Here is a 15,378-nt window from a genome sequence, read left to right as displayed (position 1 = left end):
ACCAGTCAACACGTCTCTATATCCTCCATAGCATTAACCAGTCAACACACACGTCTCTGAATCCTCCATAGCATTAACAGTCACACGTCTCATATCCTCCATAGCATTAACCAGTCAACACTCCTCTATACCCTCCATAGCATTAACCAGTCAACACAACACGTCTCTATATCCTCCATAGCATTAACCAGTCAACAAGTCTCTATATCCTCCATAGCATTAACCAGTCAACACAACACGTCTCTATATCCTCCATAGCATTAACCAGTCAACACAACACGTCTCTATATCCTCCATAGCATTAACCAGTCAACAAGTCTCTATACCCTCCATAGCATTAACCAGTCAACACAACACATCTCTATATCCTCCATAGCATTAACCAGTCAACACAACACTCCTCTAATCCTCCACAGCATTAACCAGTCAACACAACACGTCTCTAATCCTCCACAGCATTAACAGTCAACAACAACACGTCTCTATAATCCTCCATAGCATTAACAGTCAACACGTCTATATCCTCCATAGCATTAACCAGTCAACACAACACGTCTCTATATCCTCCAAAGCATTAACCAGTCAACACAACACGTCTCTATATCCTCCATAGCATTAACCAGTCAACAAGTCTCTATACCCTCCATAGCATTAACCAGTCAACACAACACATCTCTATATCCTCCATAGCATTAACCAGTCAACACAACACGTCTCTATATCCTCCATAGCATTAACCAGTCAACACAACAAGTCTCTATATCCTCCATAGCATTAACCAGTCAACACGTCTCTATATCCTCCATAGCATTAACCAGTCAACACAACACGTCTCTATATCCTCCATAGCATTAACCAGTCAACACGTCTCTATATCCTCCATAGCATTAACCAGTCAACACGTCTCTATATCCTCCATAGCATTAACCAGTCAACACTCCTCTATACCATCCATAGCATTAACCAGTCAACACAACACGTCTCTATATCCTCCATAGCATTAACCAGTCAACACGTCTCTATATCCTCCATAGCATTAACCAGTCAACACGTCTCTATATCCTCCATAGCATTAACCAGTCAACACGTCTCTATAACTCCATAGCATTAACCAGTCAACACGTCTCTATATCCTCCACAGCATTAACCAGTCAACACGTCTCTATATCCTCCATAGCATTAACCAGTCAACACTTCTCTATACCCTCCATAGCATTAACCAGTCAACACGTCTATATACCCTCCATAGCATTAACCAGTCAACACGTCTCTATACCCTCCATAGCATTAACCAGTCAACACGTCTCTATATCCTCCATAGCATTAACCAGTCAACACGTCTCTATATCCTCCATAGCATTAACCAGTCAACACGTCTCTATATCCTCCATAGCATTAACCAGTCAACACGTCTCTATACCCTCCACAGCATTCAGTCAACAACACATCTCTATACCCTCCATAGCATTAACCAGTCAACACAACACGTCTCTATACCCTCCATAGCATTAACCAGTCAACACGTCTCTATACCCTCCATAGCATTAACCAGTCAACACGTCTCTATACCCTCCATAGCATTAACCAGTCAACACGTCTCTATATCCTCCACAGCATTAACCAGTCAACACAACACGTCTCTATATCCTCCATAGCAAACCAGTCAACACAACAACGTCTCTATACCTCCATAGGCATTAACCAGTCAAACACAACACGTCTCATACCCTCCAAGCATTAACCAGTAACACTCTCTATACCCTCCATAGCATTAAACCAGTCAAACACAACACGTCTCTATATCCTCCACAGCATTAACCAGTCAACACAACACGTCTCTATATCCTCCATAGCATTAACCAGTCAACACGTCTCTATATCCTCCATAGCATTAAACCAGTCAACACAACACGTCTCTATATCCTCCATAGCATTAACCAGTCACCACAACACGTCTCTATACCCTCCATAGCATTAACCAGTCAACACGTCTCTATACCCTCCACAGCATTAACCAGTCAACACGTCTCTATACCCTCCACAGCATTAACCAGTCAACACGTCTCTATATCCTCCATAGCATTAACCAGTCAACACAACACGTCTCTATATCCTCCATAGCATTAACCAGTCAACAAGTCTCTATACCCTCCATAGCATTAACCAGTTCAACACAACACATCTCTATATCCTCCATAGCATTAACCAGTCAACCAACACTCTCTATACCCTCCATAGCATTAACAGTCAAACACAACACGTCTCTATATCCTCCATAGCATTAACCAGTCAACAAGTCCTTATACCCTCCATAGCATTAACCAGTCAACACAACACGTCTCTATATCCTCCATAGCATTAACCAGTCAACAAGTCTCTATATCCTCCATAGCATTAACCAGTCAACACAACAAGTCTCTATATCCTCCATAGCATTAACCAGTCAACACGTCTCTATATCCTCCATAGCATTAACCAGTCAACACAACACGTCTCTGAATCCTCCATAGCATTAACCAGTCAACACGTCTCTATATCCTCCATAGCATTAACCAGTCAACACTCCTCTATACCCTCCATAGCATTACCAGTCAACAACACGTCTCTATATCCTCCATAGCATTAAACAGTCAAAACACGTCTCTATATCCTCCATAGCATTAACCAGTCAAACAAGTCTCTATATCCTCCAATAGCATTAACCAGTCAACACAACAAGTCTCTATATCCTCCATAGCATTAACCAGTCAACACAACCACTTCTTATATCCTCCATAGCATTAACCAGTCAAACAAGTCTCTATAACCTCCAATAGCATTAACCAGTCAACACAACACACATATCTCTTATCCTCCATAGCATTAACCAGTCAACACAAACAGTCTCTATATCCTCCACAGCATTAACCAGCACACAAACAGTCTCTAATCCTCCAAGCATTAACCAGTCAACACAACACGTCTCTATATCCTCCATAGCATTAACCAGTCCAAAAGTCTCTATACCCTCCATGACATTAAACCAGTCACACAAACACATCTCTATATCCTCCATAGCATTAACCAGTCACAACAGTCTCTATATCCTCCATAGCATTAACCAGTCAACACGTCTCTATATCCTCCATAGCATTACCAGTCAACACGTCTCTATATCCTCCATAGCATTAACCAGTCAACACGTCTCTATATCCTCCATAGCATTAAACAGTCAACACGCTCTATATCTCCATAGCATTACCAGTCAACACGTCTCTATATCCTCCATAGCATTAACAAGTCACACGTCTCTATATCTTCCATAGCATTAACCAGTAACACGTCTCTATATCCTCCATAGCATTAACCAGTCAACAACAACCAAGTCTCTATATCCTCCACAGCAATTAACCAGTCAACACAACAAGTCTCTATATCCTCCACAGCATTAACCAGTCAACACGTCTCTATACCCTCCATAGCATTAACCAGTCAACACGTCTCTATACCCTACATAGCATTAACCAGTCAACACAACACGTCTCTATACCCTCCATAGCATTAACCAGTCAACACAACACGTCTCTATATCCTCAATAGCATACCCAGTCAACACGTCTCTATATCCTCCATAGCATTAACCAGTCAACACGTCTCTATACCCTCCATAGCATTAACCAGTCAACACAACACGTCTCTATACCCTCCATAGCATAACCAGTCAACACAACACGTCTCTCTATACCCTCCATAGCATTAACCAGTCACACAACACGTCTCTATACCCTCCATAGCATAACCAGTCAACACGTCTCTATACCCTCCATAGCATTAACCAGTCAAAACACGTCTCTATATCCTCCATAGCATTAACCAGTCAACACGTCTCTATATCCTCCATAGCATTAACCAGTCAACAGTCTCTATACCTCCATAGCATAACCAGTCAACACAACACGTCTCTATACCCCTCCATAGCATTAACCAGTCAAACACAACACGTCTCTATACCCTCCATAGCATAACCAGTCAACACACACATCTCTATACCTCCATAGCATTAACCAGTCAAACACGTCTCTATACCCTCCATAGCATTAACCAGTCAACACAAACACGTCTCTATATCCTCACAGCATTAACAGTCACACAACACGTCTCTATATCCTCCTAGCATTAACCAGTAAAACGTCTCTATATCCTCCATAGCATTAAACCAGTCAACACAACACGTCTCTATATCCTCCATAGCATTAACCAGTCACCACAACATGTCTCTATATCCTCCATAGCATTAACAGTCACCACAACATCTCTTACCCTCCATAGCATTAACCAGTCAACACAACACGTCTCTATACCCTCCACAGCATTAACCAGTGAACACGTCTCTATATCCTCCATAGCATTAACCAGTCAACACGTCTCTATACCCTCCATAGCATTAACCAGTCAACACAACACATCTCTATATCCTCCATAGCATTAACCAGTCAACACAACACGTCTCTATACCCTCACAGCTATAACCAGTCAACACGTCTCTATACCCTCCATAGCCATTAACCAGTCAACACGTCTCTATACCCTCCATAGCATTAACCAGTCAACACGTCTCTATACCTCCATAGCATAACCAGTCAACACAACACAGTCTCTATACCTCCATAGCATTAACCAGCAACAACAGTCTCTATACCCTCCATAGCATTAACCAGTCAACACGTCTCTATATCCTCCATAGCATTAACCAGTCAACACAACACGTCTCTATATCCTCATAGCATTAACCAGTCACACAAACACGTCTTATATCCTCCATCGATTAAACAGTCAACACAACACGTCTCTATATCCTCCATAGCATAACCAGTCAACACGTCTCCTATACCCTCCATAGCATTAACCAGTCAACACGTCTCTATATCCTCCATAGCATTAACCAGTCAACACGTCTCTATATCCTCCATAGAATTAACCAGTCAACACGTCTCTATACCCTCCATAGCATTAACCAGTCAACACGTCTCTATACCCTCCATAGCATTAACCAGTCAACACGTCTCTATATCCTCCATAGCATTAACCAGTCAACACGTCTCTATACCCTCCATAGCATTAACCAGTCAACACGTCTCTATATCCTCCATAGCATTAACCAGTCAAACACGTCTCTATATCCTCCATAGCATTAACCAGTACACGTCTCTATATCCTCCATAGCATTAACAGTCAACAAGTCTCTATATCTCCAAGCATTAACCAGTCAAACACGTTCTATATCCTCCATAGCATTAACCAGTCAAACACAACACGTCTCTATATCCTCCATAGCATTAACCAGCCACATAAAGTCTCTATATCCTCCATAGCATTAACCAGTCAACACAACACGTCTCTATACCCTCCATAGCATTAACCCGTCAACAAGCTCTCTATATCCTCCAAAGCATTAACCAGTCAACACGTCTCTATATCCTCCATAGCATTAACCAGTCACACAACACGTCTCTATACCCTCCATAGCATAACCAGTCAACACGTCTCTATATCCTCCATAGCATTAACCAGTACAACAAGTCTCTATATCTCCATAGCATAACCAGTCGACAAGTCTCTATATCCTCCACAGCATTAACCAGTCAACACGTCTTATAACCCTCCATAGCATTAAAACAGTCAACAAGTCTCTATATCCTCCACAGCATTAACGTCAACACGTCTCTATATCCTCCATAGCATTAACCAGTCAACACAAACAGTCTCTATATCCTCCATAGCATTAACCAGTCAACACGTCTCTAGTACCCCATAGCATTAACCAGTCAACAAGTCTCTATACCCTCCATAGCATTAACTAGTCACCACGTCTCTATAATCCTATAGCATTAATCGTACACAAACACGTCTCTATACCCTCCATAGCATTAACCAGTCAACACAACACGTCTCTATATCCTCCATAGCATTAACCAGTAACAACACGTCTCTATATCCTCCATAGCATTAACCAGCAAAACACGTCTCTATACCTCCATAGCATTAACAGTCAACACGTCTCTATATCCTCACAGACATTAAACAGTCAACACAAAGCACGTCCTCTATATCCCTCCATAGCATTAACCAGTCAACACAACACGTCCCCTCCTCTCATGTACAGAAATATGCTGGATGGCCCTGGTTTAAATTCAATTCCCTAACACAAGCCTGAAAGGATACAGCAAATTAATGTCTTCCTTTCACAGATACACACACACACACACACACCTCGCTCCACACACACACCTCGCTCCACGTCCCGGTTAGCCCTGACAATATAGCGGCGTAAATGTGGCTGCCTGCGTGAACGGGTCCACAAATCACGGCGAGGGAGATGAGATGACCGTGTACCGTCGTCCCCAACGCCAGCGTCAGGAAGGGGCGCGGCAGAGGACAAGCTGTCAATCTCCCGACAAGGAGTAAAAAAAAAAAGAGTGAAGCATTTCCTGTAACTATCTTTTCTGCATCATTGTACTGTTCTACAGGCTCGCTTTTCCACCCAGTCACTTTGCTGCTGTTTACCAATAACCCTGGTATGTTCTTGTTGCTCAGACACTAAAACGCTTCTGTAACAGCCACATACGGCGTCTAGCTTCAACATCTCTCTGTATTACTTGATGTGTACAGTAGATGCTCTGTTGATAGGGTAGCTCATTTGGCTTTCATGGAGACTGGAGCTGTGTCTCTGAGCTAAGCTCCCAATCTAAATGTGATGCACAGAGGACTAATAGACAGACAGAGCCTAACTATTGATCTTCTGAGACTTTCATGCTCTCTTAACTACTGTACCCTCGAATGCTTCTGTCTTTACGTGACAGTCAGTCTCTCAGTCTGTGGTTGCTTTTATGGTCTGGCTGGTTATCTGTTCTTCAGTATCACACGGGGGATCTGAGGAGTGTGTGCAGTGGATGAGTGGAGCTGGGGGACGGAAAGAAAGGCGGACCTGATTAGCACTGTGTGATCTCTCACCATGCTGTCCGAGGCGAGACGCCCTCCCTCCCACTCCCCCCCCTGTGCTGCTAATGACTGCTAATTGTGGCACGGCAGGGGGAGAGATGCTATGAGCTGAATATTGCACCCTCACTGCCTGGTCTGGTGCTGCTGGGGACCCTGGAGCAACAAAGTTCCATTCAATCAATTTCATCGATCAATAAGTCCATTAATCAATAAGGGTATTGACTCCTTCTCTATCCATTTTGGTTTATAGTCACTAGATCATCCCACCTACCACTCCCTCCTCTCTGTATCCAAACTGCTGAATTACACCCTTGTTTTTTGGGGCTCAAAGATTGGCGTTGAAGAAGTATCCCTGGGAGATGCTCCTCTCAGTTCAGCTGAAATTAGGACATGTTTTACGGTAGAAGGCTGATCTAAACAGTGCAGGGAAGGCCTGTTCCAAAGGGAGGCCTGTTCTCCTATCTATTTCTGGAGGAGTTTTGATCTGAGCGAAGCGAGCTGCTAGTGTCTGGCACTTACCGAATTCACTCTTATTTATCCTTTGACAGATGAGTTTCTCCATTTGTAAATCTACTAATCTCTCTCCATCCCTCTGCCCCTCCGTTGCCGATGCTCGCCTTCAACTTTCTCTCACTTTCAATCTCTTCCTCCCCCCTTCTTCCTCACCTCTTGTTCCTCCCATTCCCCTCTCCTTCCTCTTCCTCACCTGTTCTTCCTCTCTTATCCTATCCTCACCACTTCTTCCTCCCCCTCTTCTTTTCTCTTCTTCCTCCCTCCCTCTCCTTGTTAGACAAGTAGGAGAATGTTGTCTGACCAGTTGAACTAGACTGAGGAGAGCTTATCCATGATAGACAAGCAGGGATATATCCTCAATGTCCTATAGCTGCTCATTGTATGGATCCGAGCTGCCAACGGTTAAGCCACAGAATGAGAGAACAGGAGCCTAAACTAATGCATCGCAACGCCGCAGTTCTTCCCTGTAATAAGTTTCCTTGGCCTGGGCTCCGCTCCGTGTTTCATTTGGAATGGGATTTGTCAGAGGAGAGAAAGTAATGTTCATCTGAAGTGCCTGACCTGTTTCTTTGTCCTGAGCTAACTCTCCCGTATCGCTCCATCTCTCATTTCAGCAAGGAAATGTCCCTCTTGTTTCAAACCCAATTTTCCTAAAACTCCAGACGTCAGCAGGTAGCAGCAGGCCGCCTCTGCCTCTCCGCCCAGCCTAACACACTTTGTGTCCAATTAAACTCTCTCTCACCCTCCATCTTTCACTCTCTCTCGCTCCTTCCCTGCCTCCTTACTTCTCTCTGTCCGTCAGACTATCCCTCACTCTACCTTGTTAAACACAACCACACAAGTCCAATTAAAGGTTTATATGCATAACAGAAATAAAGAGCCTGGATTTACACTTTGTTTCCTCTTACTTATTCATTACCTTTCCCTCAATCTCAAACTCCTCCCTCTCTCAAACTACCCCTCCCTCTGTCTTTGATTATTTCCTCCCATCCCTCCTTTCTTTCGTCCGTCTGTCTGTTCATCCCTCTTTCTCCACTCTCTCTCTGTTTGGCTCTCACCCCCCTCCACTGTTCCATCTCTCCGTCCCTGTAGCAGATGGTGGCTGTCAGAGGTGGACAGGTAACAGACGACCCAGTATCCCTCCCAGGCATACAGGCTCTGCCCTGGCCAGTCCCCTCCAATCTGCCCACCACCCACCACCCCCTTCCACCTTTCTCCTCCCACCACCACCCCCTTCCACCTCTAACCCCCTGCAGCCTTCCTACTCCCACAACCAGCCTCCTCTAACCTTCCTCCTCTCACCACCAGCCCCCTCCAACCTTCCTCCTCCCACCACCAGCCCCCTCCAACCTTCCTCCTCCACCACCAGCACCCTCCAACCTTCCTCCTCCACCACCAGCACCCTCCAACCTTCCTCCTCCCACCACCAGCACCCTCCAACCTTCCTCCTCCCACCACCAGCACCCTCCAACCTTCCTCCAACCCCCTGCAACCCACCTCGTTCCCCTCGTCTCCAGTTCCTCCTCAGTCTCCTCCCCTCCCTCTCCTCTGGGTTGATATCTGGCGGGCCGTCTCTTCCCCCCCAGTGGCGCGGCCCTTCTGGACAGAGCAGATGGTGAGAGCGGACCGGGAGGAGACGTCCTCTAACCTGGGAGTCTGGCCAGCCCCGGCCCACGGCGAACGCCTGATGCCAGCTTAATGGACCTGGACAGGGCTTGGAGTGTGTGTGCGGGTGTGTGTGTTTACGTGGTGTGTGTGTTTGTAATTTTCGGTTGTGTTGCTTGGTTATTTATGTCTCTGTGTTTGTTTCTCTGCAGCTTAGCTTCAAATTTCAAGATTTTCGTATAATATAAGTATTGTGTGTGTATGCACGTGTGTGGCTGATTCTTTTCATTTCTAATGGTGTAAATTCAGCTAAAACATCACTAATTGTGAGGTCAAAGGTTGGGGGTCAGCAGACCAGGGTCAAATGGTCACACTGTGGATGGAAACAGGGATGCTGCTGATGTGTGAATGTGAGGTTTGTAAGGATCAGCAGTTCATATTCAGTTTCAACACTGAAACCTTCCATGAACAGGCTTATCACAGGCTTAGAGTAGTCCAGGCTCACTGTTAAATCAGCATAACTCAGACTCACAGAGGCATGGGCTTGAAACTGTCCAAGCAGCACACACTCACAGCGAGCTCTCCAGAGGCTGAGGATTAGAACCCTTTACTAGCTGTGTGTGCAAGTAGGGGTGTGTGTGTGTGTGTGTGTTCACTCCATGTGACATGTACTGTGTATTGAGCAAGCCATAGTGTTCAGAAGAAGAGCGTTTGCATGTGACAGATAATGAATCCCTCTATTAGATGTACATCAGAGTGGATGATAACAGAGGTGTCTGATTAGATTAGCCTCTATCTGTGTGTGTTCACCTGCACCGTAGAGGGAGACATTCTGTATGACAACAGTACAAGCAGAGAAACACTTTCCAGTTCGTTGCTGAAGTGTATTCATGGCTATTTCCCAAAATGTATTTTAAATGCATTAATAGCAGAAAGAGCAACTCACTGAGCTCAGCCTAGTTTCCCTCATTTGCCTAGCGAGTCCAAACGGATTGTTCTCCCCTGACACAGTTCCTCTCCAGTCCCTTCCTGTCATTCAATATTCAAATCACTGCAATCACTCTGTTTAGCAAACTCTCAGGGGATCAGGCAGCCAACACTATTACAGCACTGATGATTGCAATGCTTTGTTTTGTTTCATTTTTTTAACGCTGTCGACACGCTAACGGAACGGAGTCTAAATGTTGACCGTCGGTATCCATATCGTGCTGGTTAGATGTTACATGTTCATTAACATGATTACCAACAGATATGTACATGTATACACAGGCATGCACACACACAAATACTTTCGTGCACACGTGCAAGCATGCATATGCACACATACAGGCATGCACATTCCAAAATACTTCATACTACCACACTTGTCCTCTGATACATTCTTCTCAGGTCTGCACCTTGCTATCCCAAATGAGTCAGAGGAACAATTTGCAATCTCTTTAAAAAATAATAATAATAATATTCCCTCGTTTTATATTATTGTCGCCCACAATGAAATCGGGGAGGGGACAGATATCTGACAGCACTGGCCTGATTTTGACGAAGACATGAGTGAATGATGCGTCTTGTATTAGATTTGGCATTTACACAATTACACTGATTGGCCAGCTGGTGGCGCTATAACAAGAATGAAAATGCAAAATTTGAAAGGTCACTCAACTCACCACATTTGACCTGAAGTCATGAGATTCGGTACATAAGTCCCTCTCCTCACAAGGAACAAATTTGCCTCGGGACCCATAATGTCAACCATGATGGATTTTCCGCCTTTTACAATTTTGTGAAAAACACTTAAAACGCAAGTCTTCTGGCACCGAATGACCAATCTGCACGAAACTTGATATCTCTCTCAACCAATATTTATCAGATAGTACCTAAAACAACATGGCTGCTGTTGACCAATAAACAATCACGTGGGCGTGGTCTGGCACATAAATGCATATAAATATGTCAAGGATATTCGTATTGTAACACAATTCGGTACACATGTTGCAAACACTGTCAAGACTCAACATATGCAAGAACATTCATATCGACCACACAATGGTGCTATAACGAGCACATGTTTATACTGCGCCTTCAGAAAGCATTCACATCCCTTGACTTATTCCACATTTCGTTGTGTTACAACCTGCATTTAAAATTGATTAAACATGTTTTGTTTGCAAATGTATTGAAAATTAAATACAGAAATATCTAATTTACATAAGTATTAACACCCCTGAGTCAGTACTTTGTAGAAGCACTTTTAGCAGTGATTACAGCTGTGAGTCTTTCTGGGTAAATCTCTAAGAGCTTTCCACATCTGGATTGTGCAAAATTTGTTCTTTTCAAAATGATTCAAGCTCTGTCAAGTTTGTTGTTGATCATAGCTTGTAACCTTTTTCAGGTCTTGCAATAGATTTTCAAGTAGATTTAAGTCAAAACTGTAACTCAGCAACTCGGGAACATTCACTGTCTTCTTGGTAAGTAACTCCAGTCCAGTGTATATTTGGTCTTGTGTTTTAGGTTATTGTCCTCCTGAATGGTGAATTCATCTCCCAGTGTCTGGTGGAAAGCAGACTGAACCAGGTTTTCAGGACAAAAAGTGAATTGCTTTACCACATTTTTTGCCGTATTATTTTGCGGTGCCTTGTTGCAAACAGGATGCATGTTTTGGAATATTTTTTTATTCTGTACAGTCTTACTTCTTTTCACTCTGTCAATTAGGTTAATATTGTTTTCTCTTATCACAGCCTGGGGCTCCTGAGTGGTGCAGCTGTCTAAGGCATCTCATCTCAGTTCTTACAGACCCTGGTTAGATTCCAGGCTGTATCACAACCGGCTGTGATTTAATTACTGCCAAAGGGCGGCATACAATTGGCCCAGCGTCGTCCGGGGTAGGCCGTCAACAACGCACATCCAACCCGGAAGCCAGCCGCACCAATGTGTCGGAGGAAACATTGTACACCTGGCGACCTGGTCAGCATGGACTGTGCCCGGCCCGCCACAGGAGTCGCTACTGCGCGATGAGACAAGGATATCCCTGCCGGCCAAACCCTCCCTAACCCGGACGACGCTGGGCCAATTGTGCGTCGCCCCATGGACCTCCCGGTCGCGGCCAGCTGTGTCAGAGCCTGGGCTCGAACCCAGAATCTCTGGTGGCACAGTTAGCACTGCAATGCAGTGCCTTAGACCACTGCGCCACCCGGGAGGCCCATTATGTGACTTGTTAAGCACGTTTTTACTCCTGAACTTATTTATCCCCATATCCCAAACACCACTGGCCCATTTTTACAAGATCTGGGTGAATGATGCGTCTTGCCATAGACATCCATTAGTTACAAAATCACACTGATTGGCCCAAGGGAGGTGCTGCATCATTCGTGGGGGACGATATGTTGACTGTTGCCTTGTTTATCATTTCTGTCCATTTTGAAGGAGGCTCCAATTCTGGTTCCTGGCAGGTTGTCTCTCATCTCATTTACTGTTTCTTGCTGTTTTCTAATAAGCACTGTTGTAATTCTGTGTGTTATTAATGCCGGAGCGCACTGCACCGTGGGAGCCCTGGCTAGGCTGAGGCGAGGGCGTGCATCTGACACCCCGCGCCCCCCGCCTTAGACCAACCACCCTCCAGAGAGGGGGCTTGCTCGCCAAGGAGGTGACGCTAATGGGAGATTTTAACGTCTCTCCCCCTTCCTCTCTTTTTCTCTCCCTCTTTCCCTCCCTCGTTCTCTCTCTCCCTCCTGCTGGTCTGTGGATATGAGCCCAGAGCAAACACAGGCAGCTCTCATTAAGGGACTAGTGCTGGTATTACATTTGCTGTTATTAGAGAGGCCTCCTTTAATTTCACTGGCACAGCAAACCACACACACCCATGAAGACTGCATTACATTTAGATGCTCTCTGTGTCTGTGTGTGTGCGCGAGTGTGTGTGTGCGCGAGTGTGTGTGTGTGTACCTTAGAGGGGTGATGGAAGATGGGGTGGTAATGGCAGCATCCATTATGGAGTGGGTTCTACTGCGTCAAGGTGTCAGCCCCTCTGAAAGTGATAGCCTGTAATAAGGCTGGGCAGAGGTTGGGTTTTGATGTGGGGTTCTCCGGCTGTGTATTTGGCTCTGCCTCACTGGGCCTCAGACAGATAGGGGGTCATTTTTCACGTTACTGCTCACCCCCCTGCCTGACACAACCAAGACGAACAAGATCCATACTCATGCACCATGACAAAGACTCTGTCCCACAAAATCAATGCCAATTATTTGATCCAAGTCTATTTCCACTATACAGAATGTACAGAATGTGTGTGTCTCTCAACAAGTGAGTTGACATAGAAATTCTTGCATATGGTACATTTGTCAAGCAGCGACTAGAGATCCCTCAAGGACATTTAATCACCTTCATCTGGATCCAGCTCCAGCCACCTGTGCTGTGCCTCTGTCATTGGGCATTCAGAACACGCCACGCTGAGTGACAGGGAGGAGGTAAAGTGACTGTGACAGGGGAACTGGCATCACGCTCTGTGACAGGCAACCTCGCCATGATATCACCATGACAGGTGCATAAGAAGATGACTGAATGGGGAGACTGTGTGACAATACTAGAATATAATGGTGTTTTCTCTTGCTGAGCCAAAGGGGTCTGTTAGGGGGTCTACTAGAAGATTCTGTTTTCTACCTTGACCATTTGGTGTTCTGTTGGAACAGTTGGTTAAGAGGCGACGCTGAGAACAAACCACAGATGTTCGGTTCGCCTGTGATGACAAAGCGCAGGCACAACTTTCACACAAACAAACATGATACATGAAACATGACATACTATAGTGGGACTTTCTAGGACCATGTTTTCTTCTTGTTGGTGTGTTTGCGATTCACCAAGGCAGGCAGCCATTCATCCCGGCCCTTCTGTCTGTCTGTCTGTGGGAGCTGTAAAGCACCACGGTGTGTTCAGCTGTGACTGAGACTCATTAAAGGGGGAGAGCGTCCGTCATGGAGGCGCGGCTGTCTGAGTGTCGGCCGGCTGTCCTGCGGGGGACTTACAGGGGGACTGGGGGGGCTCAGAGCTTCTCATCCACACAGAGAGGCCTAACTAACACCCCCCCCCCCCCCCCCCCCCCCCCTAACTGAACCCAACCTGCCGCTCCTCCATCACCCAGCTGGGGCTGGTCTCCTGTGATTCACTATGCCCCCCCGCCGCCATGCATCACACACCAGCCCCACTCTCCAACCTGCCTCCCCTGCCTCTTAGCAGACAGACCTTTTATCAAGCACCTCCAGGGCATAGCTTAGTGATGGATGCTTATCAAGGAGGACATTGTTGTGGCCCTGTTGTGTGGATCTCTGCAGTGTCCTCTGTCATGTTGTAATTGTCCTTCAAGTCCCATACTGCCTCTTTAGTAATTGTCAGCCATCTACTGCATGTTTACTGCTGTGGCATTGCGACTTGAGATGTTTGAGTGGACTTATGTGCACCTCTCAATCTCTCCCTGTCCATCCATATTGATATGCATATTTCCATCCATCCATTGGTGTAGTGTGGTGTGAGAAATGCCTGGTTGATGTGTTATTTCCCTAGAAGAGCCAGAGCTGTATTGTGTTCTGTGCTCTCAGCAGCAGACAGCAGTGCTGGAAGGCCAACAGGACCACACTGCTGCTGGGCTCTCTGTCAGTCTGTGTCAGATCTCCACTGATGTGTTCAGCCGTTCAGACACACTGGCTCAATATCTGCCTCCATCCTCATCCCCGCCCTCTATTACTTCTCTCTCGTTCTCTCTCTTTCTTCCTCTCTCTTTCCCTCTCTCTCACTCCACCTCTCTATCTCATCTCTTGTCCTCCCCTCTCTCCTATCCTGTCTTTCCCCATGGGGGAGATTACCCCTACTCCACGGGCCATTCCAGATATTTAATTTCCAAATCCCTGTAGGTAACCGCCCCCTCCTCTCACTCTCTCTCCATCCCTCTCTTTCTCTCTTCATTGTGGTAAGAGACAAACACAACGGAGGAAACCAAACACAATGGGGGCTGTTGATATATTAGAGGAGGTGGCATCTGTGAGGCTGGGGTCACCGTGGTGCTCAAATGAGAAAGGACATCGCTCATTTCCAACCTCAAATTGCCTTGCTCTCCTCTCTGACCTTCTCTAAACAGCCTCACTCAAGCAATCCCCCAGCTTTTCCTTAAGACACGCAAGCACAAGTACCAAGCTATATCGCATGCACACGTGCACACATTCACTCACACCCACACATGTGCATTAAACACACACACCCTTACCATACACATTTGACATGATAGGTACCCTTTCTACA

This window comes from Salvelinus namaycush, chromosome 41 (genome assembly GCF_016432855.1).
Source record: "Salvelinus namaycush isolate Seneca chromosome 41, SaNama_1.0, whole genome shotgun sequence".
In the NCBI taxonomy this organism is placed as follows: Eukaryota; Metazoa; Chordata; class Actinopteri; order Salmoniformes; family Salmonidae; genus Salvelinus; species Salvelinus namaycush.
The sequence above is the reverse complement of the archived record's forward strand: the minus strand, read 5'-3'. Positions refer to the sequence as shown.